Raw genomic sequence first — 18,709 nt, forward strand, 5'->3', positions numbered from 1 at the left:
CGTTCAATTTCCAGTAGCCTTTCCCGCGGTATATTTGCTGGCGGTGTAGGTTAAGGTAACACTGATACGCACAATGGTCGGAGATGTTGACAGGAGCTATGTCACAGTTCACAGCGTGTCGCTGGAGGGCCTCGGACACATAGATCCTATCCAACCGACTGGCAGAATGACTGGTTACGAAGGTGTACGCTACCCGTTCACCGTGCAGTTGTTGCCATGTATCGTGAAGACGCATGCCATGAATTAAATGTTCAAGTTCGATACATCTGTTCGTGTTAGGAGTTTGGTCTCTGTCGTTAAGCACACAATTGAAGGCACCACCGAGGATGAGATGTGCACGATAAGCGCTAAGAAGAATGGGAACCTCGTTTTTATAAAATGTTGAGCGATCTCTCTTATGAGTGCTACCTGAGGGAGCGTACACGTTAACAATCTGCACACCATTCACTCGAAGAGAAATGCCACGACCACTAGGCAGCCGCTGCACATCCGTAAGTAGTATACCGTCGCGCAGAAGTATGGCAGTGCCTACAGCATCCTGGAGATTGATGTTATCAATGAGAACGTAACCGGGCACTTCTAAGACTGTGACTACCTCCTGTAGGAGGGCAATGTCAACGCTGGTACCATACAAGAAATCAGTTAGCGAACGGAGTTTCACCACACTTTGAATTCTATTGACGTTAAGTGTGGTAACGTTGTAGGTTTGGCTATCGCACATGATGGTTCAGAGGACAATGAGCTCTGTGTTGGATCGTCCTTCTCGACGTCTTTGAATCAAACTCGTTGGGAACGTCTGGAGTACTCAGAGAGTGGAAATGTCGCAGCGCGATGGTCATGCGCGAGAGCAGCTACTGCTGCATCTCCTCGTCCTGCTGCCACCACGGCTCATTGCTGTCGGGGTGCTTCGCGGTGCGCGCGCCGCCCTGCCCGCCACCGCCGGCTGAGTCTGTCAACGTGGCCGCATCCGCCTGACCACCACGCGGGGCTGCGACTGACGTCATCGAGTTCCTGCGGGAGCGCTGCTGCAGCTGCTCGCTACTCTGTTCGCTCTTCCTCTTAGCCGTTACGGTGCTCTGTTCCCTCTCAGCGCTCAGTAGTGCCTTCAGGTGTTTGGTCTGTTCACGAATGCGTTCTTGCCTCGCGGTGTCCTCGCAGCGCACGGAGCAAGAAGATTGAGGTTCAGTCTCGCTGCCACTTTCTGACATGTGTACGGGTCTCAAATCATCCGACTTTTCCTCTTTGCTACTACTCCCTTTGCTTCTCCTTCGGCGATCTTTCTTCGTTTCTGCTGCAGTCTCTACCGTTAGGGGCGGTTCAGGCAAACTGATCTGCACCCGCTCCTGTATCTCACACGGCTTAGTTTCAGAGGTGGCTGGCGCATCGTTGTTATCCAGCGGTAACTGCCCCGGTGAGGATGACGGTGCCGGATCGACGTCCGTCCTACCGCAAATGTCTTGGGCACTGCATTCCACCGGAACTGGCATCTCCGCCTCGCTAACACGTTCCGGCTGCCGAGGTGGTGGTACCGTCCCCGCGACTACCTCACTCAATAGCGGAACAACCTTTTCACTACCGTCTGCATGGCCTTCCCGTGGAAGTTGAAATGGACGTCGACGTGTACAGTTCATCCGCAGATGTTCTGTTGAATGGCAGATCAAACAGGTAGGGGGTTGTCCAATGTAAGTTACCTGTGCACGACAGCCGCCAATGGCAACATACGAAGGTATATGCTTTTTTAAGTCCACACGTACACTTCGCACCCCGCTGTTAACTTGGTAGCGATGTGCACTCGACCATTTTTCATTGGTAACCGACAAAACAACGCCGTACAGTGACAGGGAACGTGCTATCAGGTCATTAGGGCACTCAGGTGGCACATTAAATACCCTGACGGTTCTCACTCCGTATCCCGAAGGCACGATTTGGACATTGCTAATACTGCCATCATTATGACGAAATGGTCTCACACCAGCATGCTCCTCAACGAATTTCTCATAAGTGTCACTCGAAATAAATTTGATAAATAACGAGTACTGCACAAAGTCCAACTGGAACGTGTCGACTATATCTTCCGGCAATTTCAGATCCTCAAAAATCCACTCATGGATTTCGAAAGCCGTCGGTCGCAAGGCAGCACGATCGAAAACACACTGAACGCTGTTCGCTCTGTTAATGGTCGACATCTTACTTACAACAGTGGTACAGAAACAAACGTTAACAGCGCTCGAACACACTGCGCAGCTCTCCCCGCAGCACTGCTCGCGACGTAAACACTGGCCCGCGCTACCGCCCGTCACCGCGCGATGTGCACTGGTCGAGTGCCTGAGCACGACTGGCCATGGAACCGGATGTCTGTAGCGCTCTTAAATTCAGTAGTATCATGTAATTAAGCCGATAAGATGCGATGTTATTACATGTAGGGTCCTCAGGAAGTGTTTGTGTGGCAAATGAAGCAACCAAGTAGGCTGGAAGCGGAAGGAGCACCTTCGAATGTAGCGAGAATTCTTGCCAGTATTCGTACATGAAGTAATGTCGAAGGATCAGGTAATCAAAATCGCGAAACAGCCACTTTCGTATGGTGGACGCCTTGTGCTGGAAGCAGCCTAGCTATGAAAACAGCTATGGACACAGAGTACTGTCGAAAACTGCGTGCTGACACAGAACGCTACGTAGTGGGCGGATTGTGCGTGACACGATAACATTTGCACTTCACACGGTCGACATACTGTCACACAACTCAAGCAGCTCTTTCAGCATTCACATACACAGGTGTTCAGCACAGCGCATGTTGTAGGTGTCAGATTAAGAAACCTCTTTGAGAATATGGTCCAGATCGGATGCTGCAATTAGCAAGTGCGGCAAGATCTCAGTAGGTGGCGGGGTGCAGACCAGCTTACTCGTGCGGCCTTTTGGTCTAGGGGTATGATTCCTGCTTTGGGTGCAGGAGGTCCCGGGTTCAAATCCCGGACAGGCCCTACTTCTCACTTTCGCGACACCCAGCACTACGATAAACTTGCGAGTCTCTGAAAGTAAGCCATGCAGCAGGACAAACTGCATGTCGGGCCACCGGCCCATGAGACTCTCAGGTGCGTCTTATGGAAAGCAATCTACGTGGCAGGATTAAGCCGTCTTCGCTTACTTATATCTATACGTAAAGACTGGCACGTACAACGATTCCAGTCGTTCCCCAGTAACTAGTACATCGCATGCAAGTTTGTTAAATGCATGCGCATACAGCACCCAAAACGGTGAGATGTCTTTCCTGCGGGGAGGAACAGCTGAGGTCGTCTTCTGGCAGTTGAACCCCTTACGTCCCGTTATTAATCCTAGTAGCAAAAGCATAAGCATTTGGAGCGTTCCCCATTCGCGTGTGGACTGCTATTAACATTTTGCATTTCATGATCCTAGTTAAATTTCTGCATATACAATTCCAACCACCGGCTCGTACACATTTCTAGAAACGATCGCAAAACACAGCGTCAGGTTCCACCGAGACTCGAACTAACCATTACACCATGGAACCGGATGCCTGTAGCGCTCTCAAATTCAGTAGTTTCATGTAATTAAGCCGATAAGATGCGGTGTTATTACATGAAGGGTCCTGAGGAAGTGTTTGCGTGGCAAATGAAGCAACCAAGTAGGCTGGAAGTGGAAGCAGCACCTTCGAATGTAGCGAGAATTCTTGCCAGTATTCGTACATGAAGTGATGTCGAAGGATCAGGTAATCAAAATCGCGCAACAGCCACTTTCGTATGGTGGATGCTTTGTGCTGGAAGCAGCCTAGCTATGAAAACAGCTATGGACACAGAGTACTGTCGAATACTGCGTGCTGACTGAGAACGCTACGTAGTGGGCGGATTGTGCGTGACACGATAACATTTGCACTTCACACGGTCGAAATACTGTCACACAACTCAAGCGGCTCTTTCAGCATTCACATACACTGGTGTTCAGCACAGCGCATGTTGTAGGTGTCAGATTAAGAAACCTCTTTGAGAATATGGTCCAGATCGGATGCTGCAACTAGCAAGTGCGGCAAGATCTCAGTAGGTGGCGGGGTGCAGACCTGCTTACTTGTGCGGCCAGTTGGTCTATTCAAGGAACAAAGACCGTGGTAGGTGCTTACGCGGACGATGTAGGCGTAATCATCAGAGACCAAACAGATGTGACACAACTAGAGATGATACTTGCAAAATATTGTTCCGCATCAGGTGCGAGGGTAAATGAAAATAAAAGTAAATTTCTAAATATAATGCGACTTGCTAACTTACGCATTGAGTGGGCGAACCATGTTAATGAACACAAAGCTCTTGGAATGGCATTGACAACGTCCCTTATAAAAATGATAGCACTAAATTGGCGGGAGGTGGCAAGAAAAATCAAGGGAGCTTTGATTGAAAACTGTCAACGTAGCATAGACCAGTTCCAGAGAATACTGTTTATCAACACGTATATTTTATCCAAGGCCTACTACATAGCACAGGTTCTCCCCATTCCATCACTGGTGGCGAAGACGATCATGTCCACTTTAGCAAAGTTCTTGTGGAAAGGGGAATTGTTTCGAGTGCCGGTGAAGACAGCAGTTTTGGATCCAAGCAATGGAGGAATGGGTCTAACCGACATCAAGTCTAAAGCGATGGCATTGTATGTCAAACGAACATGGAGCATAATGTGTAATGATCCAGGGTGCATTACAGCAAAACTATACGATATTGTCAGGCCAGAAAGTGTGGAGCCGCCGATAAATATACAAAAAATAAGTTTTAAGCTGAAACACATTAGGGAGTATTATCTTGAACTAAGTTATCTCAGCAAAAAGATTTTAAACTCCAAAAACGTTACAGCAACGGCGATTTTAGCTGAAAGGCGGAAACATGAAAGGAAAAATAACATAGAAACCAAATATGCTGGAATAGCATGGAATGTGGTCTGGAAAAACATCAGTAGTGATGTTCTTTCGTCTGACGTGAGAACAGCGTGGTACAAGGTAGTCAACAACATCATCAGCACTAATGAGCGCCTCTTTGCCGTCGGTTTAAGTGACACAAACCTCTGCAGCAAATGCAACCTCGTTGATAGTGTGCCTCATCGTTACACTTGTGGAGATCGGATTATCAACTGGAGGTGGACCAGGGAGAAAATTGCTCAAATAACAAGAACTTCAGCAAACAATGTACCGACTAACATTTTCTTCAGACCAGAGGAAAGTTACTACCCTCAGGCAAAAAATAACGCTGTGATTTGGTTAATGGGCAAATATACAAGTTATGTTTTTAACAATATTGGGAGCGATGAACATATTGAATACAAGATGTATATGGAAAATGAATTCGAGAAAATACTCAAATATCAGAATCACAATAAGAAATATGGTAACATGCTCCGAATTGTCTTCAACCGAATGGGCATAGGTTAGGAACTGGATTACTAGTAGAGAGGGAATGGATTGGGTCACGTTCCCGACCCTAACCTCACCTGCAAGGCGCACATGAAAAATAAATCAGCAGTACAGCAGATACAAGAACACGGCGAGAAACATCTGGTGTCTGATATAAAGGAAGATCAGGAACTCCCTATAGATGCGTTTAGAAGGCTGGAACTGACAAAAATAACAAGGCAGTGAAATATTTTGCGATGTCGCTGTTCGGGACTTCTCTTCTGTCCATGTAATTTACCCTGGAAAAAACACATATCAAGGATTTACTGAATGATTAATTTGGGCCTGGGAAATGATGATGAGGAACCGGCTGCAGAAGAAGAAAATGTGCGTGCTGAACTGCCGCCAGTTGAAGGTGACAGTGAAGGTGCTAAATTGTGCTACTACTAAAGACTCATTTTTTGAATCTGTAATTCATGACTGCAATTATCTGTCACCTTATTTATGTCATTTCATTGTAGCCATTTTTGTTACTGTTTCTAGTGAATAATAATAAAAAAAAGGGGTATGGTTCCTGCTTTGGTGCAGGAGGTCCCGAATTCAAATCCCGGACAGGCCCTACTTTTCACTTTCGCGACAACCCAGCACTACGATAAGCTTGCGAGTCTCTGAAAGTAAGCCATGCAGCAGGACAAACTGCATGTCGGGCCACCGGCCCATGAGACTCTCAGGTGCGTCTTATGGAAAGCAATCTACGTGGCAGGATTAAGCCGTCTTCGCTTACTTATATCTATACGTAAAGACTGGCACGTACAACGATTCCATTCGTTCCCCAGGAACTAGTACATCGCATGCAAGTTTGTTAAATGCATGCGCATGCAGCACCCAAAACGGTGAGATGTCTTTCCTGCGGGGAGGAACAGCTGAGGTCGTCTTCTGGCAGTTGAACCCCTTACGTCCCGTTATTAATCCTAGTAGCAAAAGCATAGGCATTTGGGGCGTTCCCCATTCACGTGTGGACTGCTATTAACATTTTGCATTTCATGATCCTAGTTAAATTTCTGCATATACAATTCCAACCACCGGCTCGTACACATTTCTAGAAACGATCGCAAAACACAGCGTCAGGTTCCACCGAGACTCGAACTCGGATCGCTGGATTCAAAGTCCAGAGTGCTAACCATTACACCATGGAACCGGATGCCTGTAGCGCTCTCAAATTCAGTAGTTTCATGTAATTAAGCCGATAAGATGCGATGTTATTACATGAAGGGTCCTCAGGAAGTGTTTGCGTGGCAAATGAAGCAACCAAGTAGGCTGGAAGTGGAAGCAGCACCTTCGAATGTAGCGAGAATTCTTGCCAGTATTTGTACATGAAGTGATGTCGAAGGATCAGGTAATCAAAATCGCGCAACAGCCACTTTCGTATGGTGGATGCTTTGTGCTGGAAGCAGCCTAGCTATGAAAACAGCTATGGACACAGAGTACTGTCGAATACTGCGTGCTGACTGAGAACGCTACGTAGTGGGCGGATTGTGCGTAACACGATAACATTTGCACTTCACACGGTCGACATACTGTCACACAACTCAAGCAGCTCTTTCAGCATTCACATACACAGGTGCTCAGCACAGCGCATGTTGTAGGTGTCAGATTAAGAAACCTCTTTGAGAATATGGTCCAGATCGGATGCTGAAATTAGCAAGTGCGGCAAGATCTCAGTAGGTGGCGGGGTGCAGACCTGCTTACTCGTGCGGCCTGTTGGTCTAGGGGTATGATTCCTGCTTTGGGTGCAGGAGGTCCCGGGTTCAAATCAAGGACAGGCCCTACTTCTCACTTTCGCGACACCCAGCACTACGATAAACTTGCGAGTCTCTGAAAGTAAGCCATGCAGCAGGACAAACTGCATGTCGGGCCACCGGCCATGAGACTCTCATGTGCGTCTTATGGAAAGCAATCTACGTGGCAGGATTAAGCCGTCTTCGCTTACTTATATCTATACGTAAAGACTGGCACGTACAACGATTCCAGTCGTTCCCCAGGAACTAGTACATCGCATGCAAGTTTGTTAAATGCATGCGCATACAGTACCCAAAACGGTGAGATGTCTTTCCTGCGGGGAGGAACAGCTGAGGTCGTCTTCTGGCAGTTGAACCCCTTACGTCCCGTTATTAATCCTAGTAGCAAAAGCATAAGCATTTGGAGCGTTCCCCATTCACGTGTGGACTGCTATTAACATTTTGCATTTCATGATCCTAGTTAAATTTCTGCATATACAATTCCAACCACCGGCTCGTACACATTTCTAGAAACGATCGCAAAACACAGCGTCAGGTTTCACCGAGACTCGAACTCGGATCGCTGGATTCAAAGTCCAGAGTGCTAACAATTACACCATGGAACCGGATGCCTGTAGCGCTCTCAAATTCATAGTTTCATGTAATTAAGCCGATAAGATGCGATGTTATTACATGAAGGGTCCTCAGGAAGTGTTTGCGTGGCAAATGAAGCAACCAAGTAGGCTGGAAGTGGAAGCAGCACCTTCGAATGTAGCGAGAATTCTTGCCAGTATTCGTACATGAAGTGATGTCGAAGGATCAGGTAATCAAAATCGCGCAACAGCCACTTTCGTATGGTGGATGCTTTGTGCTGGAAGCAGCCTAGCTATGAAAACAGCTATGGACACAGAGTACTGTCGAAAACTGCGTGCTGACACAGAACGCTACGTAGTGGGCGGATTGTGCGTGACACGATACCATTTGCACTTCACACGGTCGAAATACTGTCACACAACTCAAGCGGCTCTTTCAGCATTCACATACACTGGTGTTCAGCACAGCGCATGTTGTAGGTGTCAGATTAAGAAACCTCTTTGAGAATATGGTCCAGATCGGATGCTGCAACTAGCAAGTGCGGCAAGATCTCAGTAGGTGGCGGGGTGCAGACCAGCTTACTTGTGCGGCCTGTTGGTCTAGGGGTATGATTCGCGCTTTGGGTGCAGGAGGTCTCGGGTTCAAATCCCGGACGGGCCCTACTTTTCACTTTCGCGACAACCCAGCACTACGATAAACTTGCGAGTCTCTGAAAGTAAGCCATGCAGCAGGACAAACTGCATGTCGGGCCAACAGCCCATGAGACTCTCAGGTGCGTCTTATGGAAAGCAATCTACGTGGCAGGATTAAGCCGTCTTCGCTTACTTATATCTATACGTAAAGACTGGCACGTACAACGATTCCATTCGTTCCCCAGGAACTAGTACATCGCATGCAAGTTTGTTAAATGCATGCGCATGCAGCACCCAAAACGGTGAGATGTCTTTCCTGCGGGGAGGAACAGCTGAAGTCGTCTTCTCGTAGTTGAACCCCTTACGTCCCGTTATTAATCCTAGTAGCAAAAGCATAAGCATTTGGAGCGTTCCCCATTCACGTGTGGACGGCTATTAACATTTTGCATTTCATGATCCTAGTTAAATTTCTGCATATACAATTCCAACCACCGGCTCGTACACATTTCTAGAAACGATCGCAAAACACATCGTCAGGTTCCACCGAGACTCGAACTCGGATCGCTGGATTCAAAGTCCAGGGTGCTAACCATTACACCACGGAACCGGATGCCTGTAGCGATCTTAAATTCAGTAGTATCATGTAATTAAGCCGATAAGATGCGATGTTATTACATGTAGGGTCCTCAGGAAGTGTTTGCGTGGCAAATGAAGCAACCAAGTAGGCTGGAAGTGGAAGGAGCACCTTCCAATGTAGCGAGAATTCTTGCCAGTATTCGTACATGAAGTGATGTCGAAGGATGAGGTAATCAAAATCGCGAAACAGCCACTTTCGTATGGTGGATGCTTTGTGCTGGAAGCAGCCGAGCTATCAATACAGCTATGGACACAGAGTACTGTCGAAAACTGCGTGCTGACACAGAACGCTACGTAGTGGGCGGATTGTGCGTGACACGATAACATTTGCACTTCACACGGTCGAAATACTGTCACACAACTCAAGCGGCTCTTTCAGCATTCACATACACTGGTGTTCAGCACAGCGCATGTTGTAGGTGTCAGATTAAGAAACCTCTTTGAGAATATGGTCCAGATCGGATGCTGCAACTAGCAAGTGCGTCAAGATCTCAGTAGGTGGCGTGGTGCAGACCTCCTTACTTGTGCGGCCTGTTGGTCCTGGGGTATGATTCCTGCTTTGGGTGCAGGAACTCCCGGGTTCAAATCCCGGACAAGCCCTACTTTTCACTTTCGCGACAACCCAGCACTATGATAAACTTGCGAGTCTCTGAAAGTAACCCATGCAGCAGGACAAACTGCATGTCGGGCCACCAGCCCATGAGACTTTCACGTGCGTCTTATGGAAAGCAATCTAGATGGCTTGATTAAGCCGTCTTCGCTTACTTATATCTATACGTAAAGGCTGGCACGTACAACGATTCCATTCGTTCCCCAGGAACTAGTACATCGCATGCAAGTTTGTTAAATGCATGCGCATGCAGCACCCAAAACGGTGAGATGTCTTTCCTGCGGGGAGGAACAGCTGAGGTCGTCTTTTCGCAGTTGAACCCCTTACGTCCCGTTATTAATCCTAGTAGCAAAAGCATAAGCATTTGGAGCGTTCCCCATTCACGTGTGGACGGCTATTAACATTTTGCATTTCATGATCCTAGTTAAATTTCTGCATATACAATTCCAACCACCGGCTCGTACACATTTCTAGAAAGGATCGCAAAACACAGCGTCAGGTTCCACCGAGACTCGAACTCGGATCGCTGGATTCAAAGTCCAGAGTGCTAACCATTACACAATTTTTTTTTTTTTTTTTTTTTTTTTTGTATAACTATGTGCCCGACCGAGACTAGAACTCGGGACCCTTGCCTTTCGAGGGCAAATGCTCTACCATCTGAGCTACTTTTTTTTTTTTTTTTTTTTTATTGCATAGGCTGCCGTAGCGCAATATAAGAAATGAAAAGTCTTCTTGAGGTTTTTTTTGTGTTTTTTTTTTTATTTTTATTTTTTTATTTATTTTAACATTTGCGCCAATTTGTAATAAGAAAGAATGAACAAAGTGTATATCATTGCTGGGCTGCCGTAGCGCAATATAAGAAATGAAAAGTCTTCTTGAGGTTTTTTTTGTTTTTTATTTTTTATTTTTTTTTAACATTTGCGCCAATTCGTAATAAGAAAGAATGAACAAAGTGTATATCATTGCTAGGCTGCCGTATCGCAATATAAGAAATGAAATGTCTTCTTAATGTTTTTTTTTTTTTTTTTTTTTTTTTTTTGGCCAAGTAGTAAACAGAAATTGTTATGGTGCACAAAAGAGTATCACTTCATAATTGAAGGAAGGTTGCTCCGCTCGCTCTGCGAGAGAAGGGAAATGTGAAATCGAAAATGGGGAAGAAAAAATGCCTCCTGCATTGGTGAGCATCTGAATAGTATCGTAAAATTGCTAAAGTCCCAGGACCAAATGGGAGTCATACATACAGGTCACTGGCAAACTCTGCGATCCGAAAGATTGTATTTGAAGCATTTAACCGTTAATTATGATGTTCAGCATATTTCCAAATATCCTCCTGTAGTCACAGTGTTGTCTCATTTTAAAGTGTTCAATTTCTATGTAAGAATAATAGTCGAGAAAAGTAGCATGCCTATTCTGCATAATAAACGATGCTGTGTGGCCCATGGTCCACGTTGCAGCGTTGTTTTTTGCTCGTGGATATCTCAGTTTTTGTGGCTGAATGATCTCTAAAAGATCTACACCACAGGGTGTCGTACGGTCTATCACCGACAATCGTTGACGAAGAAATGTAGTAATTTCTTCTGCATGTCCGCACGTGAACCTATGAAGAAGCGTATCGACCCTTCCGCATGCGTCACAGTTGGGCGTTGGATGAAGGCCAATTTTATGTAGCTTTTCATTCGTTGCTACTTTATCGTTGACTGTTAGATACCAGTCGGCTATGACGCGTGACGGTAACACGTCGCTGTGCACATTCCGCCATACTATACTCCAATGTGTATGTGGATGTTTTTCTTCGAGACGATTCCTGTGGTTTGTTGTCGTGAGAAGGCCATAAAGCTTCCTGTTCGTCAGGCTTCCGTTATCGACGATGTTGTGTCGAATGTAGCTCATTTCCATGTAGTACATTCGCACATGTCGGTAAGAAAGTGGAATGCCGGCGATATTAACGAGTGGGTCAAGGCTATGAGGCTTCCACCGCTGAATGAGGTTTGTGATGATACTGGTCCTCCGGGTACGGAACTCCTTCCTGATGCGATTTAGGAGCAGGGTGACACATTTTTTGTGTACTTTAATGAGGTTAAGGCCACCTTTGAACGAAGGTAAGGTTAAGGTATCGAATTGAACTTTGAAAATGTGTCCCCTAAAAAGAAACCAACATAACGCTTGTTGTATACTCTTGGCTAGATGGTCGGAGATTGGAGGAATTTGCGCCAAATAAGTCATCTTGCTCGTAATGGCGATCTCGATGGTCTTAACTTTCTGTAGTATGTTCAAGTCACGGGCGGAGTGAAGTATCAAAGCAGCACGTAATTTATTAAGCATGTGTGACCAGTTCTTCGTCAGGAATTTGTCTGGTTTGGCCTCAAAAGTAACACCGAGGGTTGTGTGAGAATCCTTGACCTTGCACCAGGTAACATGGGATATGTCTCCGATACCGCCACCGATCTGCAAAGCTGTGGTTTTAGTGCTATTGAGTATTGCTCCTGAAAGAAACGTGAATTTTTGTAAAAGAGTTTCCGCTGACAGAAGTTGTTGCGATGATGACACAGTTACGCATACATCGTCAGCATATGCAATGCATGGGATAGTGACAGACTGGACGCTAAGTCCGATCCCGCTATGCGCCAAGTTGTTCAGTAGCGGCTCCACTGCAATGGCGTACAAAATCATTGACAGAGGACATCCTTGGCGGACGGATTGCTCAATGGAAACTTCTTTTCTAAAATGGCCATTAATGAGAATCCGTGAAGAGGCGTTTGTAGTAAGTTTGCGAATTAATTCTATGAGATGAAGTCCAAAACCTAGTTTCTTCATGCTTTTAAAGAGGAAGTCATGACGTACACGGTCATAAGCCTTCTCAAAATCTAGAAAGATCAGAGCGCCCTGTTCTTTGGTTTCAGCATACGAACAGATGATGTCCCTCAAATCGCAGGCTGCTGAGATTGCACTTCGGCCTTGCACTGCACTGTACTGGTAACTGCCCAAAACCTTGTACATAACGGTTTGCATCCTTAGCTTAATCGATCTGGTGATGATTTTGAAATCGGCATTCAGGAGTGTGATGGGTCGCATGTTTTCGACCTTCCTGCTGTTCCCTTTTTTCGGTAAGGGCAGGATGATACCTTCCGTAAATGCCTTGGGTATAACTTCCAGGTGCCAGAGTTCATTCGCGATCTCGAGGAGTGTAGGACCGAGGAGGTTCCAGTAACGCTGGTAAAACTCAGCGCTGAGACCGTCGGGTCCTGGTGACTTCCCTTTCTTTGCACTGTGGACCGCCAGTCGGATTTCGTCCTCTGTGAAAAGAGATTCCAGATTTGCAGTATCCTGTTGCGACAAGCGACAGCTCAAGGTCCTAAGAAAATCGTCGCACGAGTGTTCATCAACGGCTTGCTTCTTGTAAAGTTGACTATAATAGTCGTAGACGTGCGAGATGATGTCACGTTGCTTCGTGATGGCATTCTCAGCGTCATCAACAACGGCTTCAATCAACATGGCTTTACACCGTTTCGTCGTTCTCAGGATGTGGTACAGAGAGGCCCGTTCTTCGGCGGCAACGTCCTTTGGGTGCGCTCGCACGATGATGCCTTGCATTCGTTGGCGTTGTATCGCCGTGATTTTCGCTTTATATCGTTTGATCTTTATGTCGATATCGCCAGAAGGATTGTTAGCGCGACTGTACAGTTCTCTCAAACAGCGATAATAAAACTCAATAGTCTGTTTCTGCCAAAAGCTTTTTTGTCGGGCGTAACTCTTGAGGGTGAGGCGTAATTTAGGCTTAGCACACTGAGTCCACCACTGGAGAGCGCTATCGTAACGACGTCGTTGCCGCTGGAGCTGTTGCCACGTCATGTTCACCTCCTCTTCAAGTTGGGCATCCTGCAGAAGGCTGACATTCAATTTCCAGTAGCCTTTCCCGCGGTATATTTGCTGGCGGTGTAGGTTAAGGTAACACTGATACGCACAATGGTCGGAGATGTTGACAGGAGCTATGTCACAGTTCACAGCGTGCCGCTGGAGGGCCTCGGACACATAGATCCTATCCAACCGACTGGCAGAATGACTAGTTACGAAGGTGTACGCTACCCGTTCACCGTGCAGTTGTTGCCATGTATCGTGAAGACGCATGCCATGAATTAAATGTTCAAGTTCGATACATCTGTTCGTGTGAGGAGTTTGGTCTCTGTCGTTAAGCACACAATTGAAGTCACCACCGAGGATGAGATGTGCACGATAAGCGCTAAGAAGAATGGGAACCTCGTTTTTATAAAATGTTGAGCGATCTCTCTTATGCGTGCTACCTGAGGGAGCGTACACGTTAACAATCTGCACACCATTCACTCGAAGAGAAATGCCACGACCACTAGGCAGCCGCTGCACATCCGTAAATGGTATACCGTCACGCAGAAGTATGGCAGTGCCTACAGCATCCTGGATGTTGATGTTATCAATGAGAACGTAACCGGGCACCTCTAAGACTGTGACTACCTCCTGTAGGAGGGCAATGTCAACGCTGGTACCATACAAGAAATCAGTTAGCGAACGGAGTTTCACTGCACTTTGAATTCTATTGACGTTAAGTGTGGTAACGTTGTAGGTTTGGCTATCGCACATGATGGTTCAGAGGACAATGAGCTCTGTGTTGGATCGTCCTTCTCGTCGTCTTTGAATCAAACTCGTTGGGAACGTCTGGAGTACTCAGAGAGTGGAAATGTCGCAGCGCGATGGTCATGCGCGAGAGCAGCTACTGCTGTATCTCCTCGTCCTGCTGCCACCACGGCTCTTTGCTGTCAGGGTGCTTCGCGGTGCGCGCGCCGCCCTGCCCGCCACCGCCGGCTGAGTCTGTCAACGTGGTCGCGTCCGCCTGACCACCACGCGGGGCTGCGACGGACGTCAGCGAGTTCCTGCGGGAGCGCTGCTGCAGCTGCTCGCTGCTCTGCTCGCCCTTCCTCTTAGCCGTTACGGTGCTCTGTTCCCTCTCAGCGCTCAGTAGTGCCTTCAGGTGTTTGGTCTGTTCACGAATGCGTTCTTGCCTCGCGGTGTCCTCGCAGCGCACGGAGCAAGAAGATTGAGGTTCAGTCTCGCTGCCACTTTCTGACATGTGTACGGGTCTCAAATCATCCGACTTTTCCTCTTTGCTACTATTCCCTTTGCTTCTCCTTCGGCGGCCTTTCTTCGTGTCTGCTGCAGTCTCTACCGGTAGGGGCGGTTCAGGCAAACTGATCTGCACCCGCTCCTGTATCTCACACGGCTTAGTTTCAGAGGTGGCTGGCGCATCGTTGTTATCCAGCGGTAACTGCCCCGGTGAGGATGACGGTGCCGGATCGACGTCCGTCCTACCGCAAATGTCTTGGGCACTGCATTCCACCTGAACTGGTATCTCCGCCTCGCTAACACGTTCCGGCTGCCGAGGTGGTGGTACCGTCCCCGCGACTACCTCACTCAATAGCGGAACAAACTTTGCACTACCGTCTGCAGGACGTTCCCGTGGAAGTTGAAATGGACGTCGGCGTGTACAGTTCATCCGCAGATGTTCTGTTGAATGGCAGATCGAACAGGTAGGGGGTTCTCCAATGTAAGTTACCTGTGCACGACAGCCGCCAATAGCAACATACGAAGGTATATGCTTTTTGAAGTCCACACGGACACTTCGCACCCCGCTGTTAACTTGGTAGCGATATGAACTCGACCATTTTTCATTGGTAACCGACAAAACAACGCCGTACAGTGACAGAGGACGTGCTATGAGGTCATTAGGGCACTCAGGTGGCACATTAAATACCCTGACGGTTCTCACTCCGTATCCCGAAGGCACGATTTGGACATTGCTAATACTGCCATCATTATGACGAAATGGTCTCACACCAGCATGCTCCTCAACGAATTTCTCATAAGTGTCACTCGAAATAAATTTGATAAATAATGAGTACTGCACAAAGTCCAACTGGAACGTGTCGACTATATCTTCCGGCAATTTCAGATCATCAAAAATCCACTCATGGATTTCGAAAGCCGTCGGTCGCAAGGCAGCAAGATCGAAAACACACTGAACGCTGTTCGCTCTGTTAATGGTCGACATCTTACTTACAACAGTGGTACAGAAACAAACGTTAACAGCGCTCGCACACGCTGCGCAGCTCTCCACCGCAGCACTGCTCGCGACGTAAACACTGGCCCGCGCTACCGCCCGTCACCGCGCGATGTGCACTGGCCGAGTGCCTGAGCACGACTGTGATGGATCCGGATGCCTGTAGCGATCTTAAATTCAGTAGTATCATGTAATTAAGCCGATAAGATGCGATGTTATTACATGTAGGGTCCTCAGGAAGTGTTTGCGTGGCAAATGAAGCAACCAAGTAGGCTGGAAGTGGAAGGAGCACCTTCGAATGTAGCGAGAATTCTTGCCAGTATTCGTACATGAAGTGATGTCGAAGGATCAGGTAATCAAAATCGCGAAACAGCCACTTTCGTATGGTGGATGCTTTGTGCTGGAAGCAGCCTAGCTATGAAAACAGCTATGGACACAGAGTACTGTCGAAAACTGCGTGCTGACACAGAACGCTACGTAGTGGGCGGATTGTGCGTGACACGATAACATTTGCACTTCACACGGTCGAAATACTGTCACACAACTCAAGCGGCTCTTTCAGCATTCACATACACTGGTGTTCAGCACAGCGCATGTTGTAGGTGTCAGATTAAGAAACCTCTTTGAGAATATGGTCCAGATCGGATGCTGCAACTAGCAAGTGCGGCAAGATCTCAGTAGGTGGCGGGGTGCAGACCTGCTTACTTGTGCGGCCTGTTGGTCTAGGGGTATGATTCCTGCTTTGTGTACAGGAAGTCCCGTGTTCAAATCCCAGACAGGCCCTACTTTTCACTTGCGCGACAACCCAGCACTACGATAAACTTGCGAGTCTCTGAAAGTAAGCCATGCAGCAGGACAAACTGCATGTCGGGCCACCGGCCCATGAGACTGTCAGGTGCGTCTTATGGAAAGCAATCTACGTGGCAGGATTAAGCCGTCTTCGCTTACTTATATCTATACGTAAAGACTGGCACGTACAACGAATCCATTCGTTCCCCAGGAACTAGTACATCGCATGCAAGTTTGTTAAATGCATGCGCATGCAGCACCCAAAACGGTGAGATGTCTTTCCTGCGGGGAGGAACAGCTGAGGTCGTCTTCTGGCAGTTGAACCCCTTACGTCCCGTTATTAATCCTAGTAGCAAAAGCATAGGCATTTGGGGCGTTCCCCATTCACGTGTGGACTGCTATTAACATTTTGCATTTCATGATCCTAGTTAAATTTCTGCATATACAATTCCAACCACCGGCTCGTACACATTTCTAGAAAGGATCGCAAAACACAGCGTCACGTTCCACCGAGACTCGAACTCGGATCGCTGGATTCAAATTCCAGAGTGCTAACCATTACACCACGGAACCGGATGCCTGTAGCGATCTTAAATTCAGTAGTATCATGTAATTAAGCCGATACGATGCGATGTTATTACATGTAGGGTCCTCAAGAAGTGTTTGCGTGGCAAATGAAGCAACCAAGTAGGCTGGAAGTGGAAGGAGCACCTTCGAATGAAGCGAGAATTCTTGCCAGTATTCGTACATGAAGTGATGTCGAAGGATCAGGTAATCAAAATCGCGAAACAGCCACTTTCGTATGGTGGATGCTTTGTGCTGGAAGCAGCCTAGCTATGAAAACAGCTATGGACACAGAGTACTGTCGAAAACTGCGTGCTGACACAGAACGCTACGTAGTGGGCGGATTGTGCGTGACACGGTAACATTTGCACTTCACACGGTCGAAATACTGTCACACAACTCAAGCGGCTCTTTCAGCATTCACATACACTGGTGTTCAGCACAGCGCATGTTGTAGGTGTCAGATTAAGAAACCTCTTTGAGAATATGGTCCAGATCGGATGCTGCAACTAGCAAGTGCGGCAAGATCTCAGTAGGTGGCGGGGTGCAGACCTGCTTACTTGTGCGGCCTGTTGGTCTAGGGGTATGATTCCTGCTTTGGGTGCAGGAGGTCCCTGGTTCAAATCCCAGACAGGGCCTACTTTTCACTTTCGCGACAACCCAGCACTACGATAAACTTGCGAGTCTCTGAAAGTAAGCCATGCAGCAGGACAAACTGCATGTCGGGCCACCGGCCCATGAGACTCTCAGGTGCGTCTTATGGAAAGCAATCTACGTGGCAGGATTAAGCCGTCTTCGCTTACTTATATCTATACGTAAAGACTGGCACGTACAACGAATCCATTCGTTCCCCAGGAACTAGTACATCGCATGCAAGTTTGTTAAATGCATGCGCATGCAGCACCCAAAACGGTGAGATGTCTTTCCTGCGGGGAGGAACAGCTGAGGTCGTCTTCTGGCAGTTGAACCCCTTACGTCCCGTTATTAATCCTAGTAGCAAAAGCATAGGCATTTGGGGCGTTCCTCATTCGCGTGTGGACTGCTATTAACATTTTGCATTTCATGATCCTAGTTAAATTTCTGCATATACAATTCCAACCACCGGCTCGTACACATTTCTAGAAACGATCGCAAAACACAGCGTCAGGTTCCTCCGAGACTCGAACTTGGATCGCTGGATTCAAAGTCCAGAGTGCTAACCATTACACCACGGAACCGGATGCCTGTAGCGATCTTAAATTCAGTAGTATCATGTAATTAAGCCGATACGATGCGATGTTATTACATGTAGGGTCCTCAAGAAGTGTTTGCGTGGCAAATGAAGCAACCAAGTAGGCTGGAAGTGGAAGGAGCACCTTCGAATGAAGCGAGAATTCTTGCCAGTATTCGTACATGAAGTGATGTCGAAGGATCAGGTAATCAAAATCGCGAAACAGCCACTTTCGTATGGTGGATGCTTTGTGCTGGAAGCAGCCTAGCTATGAAAACAGCTATGGACACAGAGTACTGTCGAAAACTGCGTGCTGACACAGAACGCTACGTAGTGGGCGGATTGTGCGTGACACGGTAACATTTGCACTTCACACGGTCGAAATACTGTCACACAACTCAAGCGGCTCTTTCAGCATTCACATACACTGG

At 47.4% G+C, this 18,709-nt stretch overlaps 5 non-coding genes across 5 annotated transcripts; 1 reads left to right on the forward strand and 4 right to left on the reverse strand.

Moving 5' to 3' along the window:
* Positions 1-2,906: 2,906 nt before the first annotated feature.
* Trnap-ugg lies at positions 2,907-2,978 on the forward strand. The gene has a single exon. It is a non-coding gene; the product is annotated as a tRNA-Pro (tRNA).
* Positions 2,979-6,506: 3,528 nt separating this feature from the next.
* On the reverse strand, positions 6,507-6,578 carry Trnaq-uug. The gene has a single exon. It is a non-coding gene; the product is annotated as a tRNA-Gln (tRNA).
* A 1,134-nt stretch (positions 6,579-7,712) lies between these two features.
* On the reverse strand, positions 7,713-7,784 carry Trnaq-uug. Its single transcript has one exon. It is a non-coding gene; the product is annotated as a tRNA-Gln (tRNA).
* Positions 7,785-8,919: 1,135 nt separating this feature from the next.
* Trnaq-uug lies at positions 8,920-8,991 on the reverse strand. The gene has a single exon. It is a non-coding gene; the product is annotated as a tRNA-Gln (tRNA).
* A 9,222-nt stretch (positions 8,992-18,213) lies between these two features.
* On the reverse strand, positions 18,214-18,285 carry Trnaq-uug. The gene has a single exon. It is a non-coding gene; the product is annotated as a tRNA-Gln (tRNA).
* Positions 18,286-18,709: the final 424 nt, after the last annotated feature.

This window comes from Schistocerca americana, chromosome 2, assembly GCF_021461395.2.
Source record: "Schistocerca americana isolate TAMUIC-IGC-003095 chromosome 2, iqSchAmer2.1, whole genome shotgun sequence".
In the NCBI taxonomy this organism is placed as follows: Eukaryota; Metazoa; Arthropoda; class Insecta; order Orthoptera; family Acrididae; genus Schistocerca; species Schistocerca americana.